The sequence below is a fragment of the Seriola lalandi genome, unplaced genomic scaffold, assembly GCF_002814215.2.
Source record: "Seriola lalandi dorsalis isolate HSWRI2012SDOR001 ecotype SW California unplaced genomic scaffold, Sedor1 jcf7180002054935, whole genome shotgun sequence".
NCBI classification, from domain to species: domain Eukaryota; kingdom Metazoa; phylum Chordata; class Actinopteri; order Carangiformes; family Carangidae; genus Seriola; species Seriola lalandi.
Genome location: NW_019525487.1, coordinates 371127 through 372388, shown reverse-complemented (window position 1 = coordinate 372388; position 1262 = coordinate 371127).

Below are 1262 nucleotides of genomic sequence, written 5' to 3'. Positions count from 1 at the left end.
TGTTAGAGTAGAGACAAACAGTAGAGACAGTACATAATAGTCCAATGACAGCATGTTGAATAAAGGTAATGTTGATGGTTTGTGTATTGAACTGTGCTGAATATGGAAGTTCCTCTCTCTTCTATAGTTCAGTAACAGCTCAGCTCCTCCCTGAATCTCTCCGTCTCCTCTTAGATCTGTATTTTCTCTTCTCTCTGTGACACTTGAGAAAGTGTTTTTGTCCAATATTATTTTGAGATTATGAGCATTATCCTTAACATTAAACAACAATTTAACAAGACTTGATTTCACCTGCTTCACAGAATTTTAGGGGAAAATAAAAGGGTCTCAGCTCTACACTCAGTCAGTTGTAGGAAGGAGTTGAACACCAACATATAACATGTAATAAACCATAATTACTGCACTATAATATAATATATAATCTCATATTGTCAGTGAAAAAATGGAAACTGATGATGTGTTTGAAAATAATTTTTCAGATGAATCATGGCCATAGAAATGAAAGAACCTAGGATTAAACCCTGTGGTACACCACAATAAATGACAACCTCAGAAAATAACAGAGAAACTTCTTCATTGTAGACAAGAATAAAATCTATTCAGACCAAAATATGTGAAATATAAATGTAACAATATCTGACAGCCTCAGAGGACATGTCTGTTCTTATTTGTATTAATTCTGCTCATCCTATGAGTTTTAATCCCACACCTCATTATCATCAGTTTCATTTTTTTATGATTCAACAGACTCTGCATTTCTCTGCTGCATTTTCTTCAGTACAAAGAATCTAAACAGGCAGTTCTTCACAGCTGACTCTGAAAGAAACAGATGAATGTTGGTAAAGACCATGTTGAACTCTGATTGCCTGTTTCAGTGGTTTCTAGCAAACAGATCCTCTATAGTCATTTATTATTTCTGCTTTAACCACACCTCAAGATATTTTAAAGCTTCAAGCCCAAAAACGTCAATCTGTGTTATTCTGCTGGATTTTCTTTTTCTTTATTCTTCAACATTAAAGGTCCTTGTGAAATATGGTCTCTAAAGACACATGGCAGCATCATGTTTAATATTTATATGATTTAGATTCTCTGCTCATGTGAATCCTCCCACAGTGTTTGATTAGCAGCTGTAACCACGGTGACTCTGATAAAACAGGAAGTAGCAGAATCCATGTGATATGAAGCTGTGGTTTGAAAACCGCTTCCCTCCTCTTTGAAGAGGAGTCAGATATCTGTGTTCAGGTTTTTGTACAGCCTCTTCT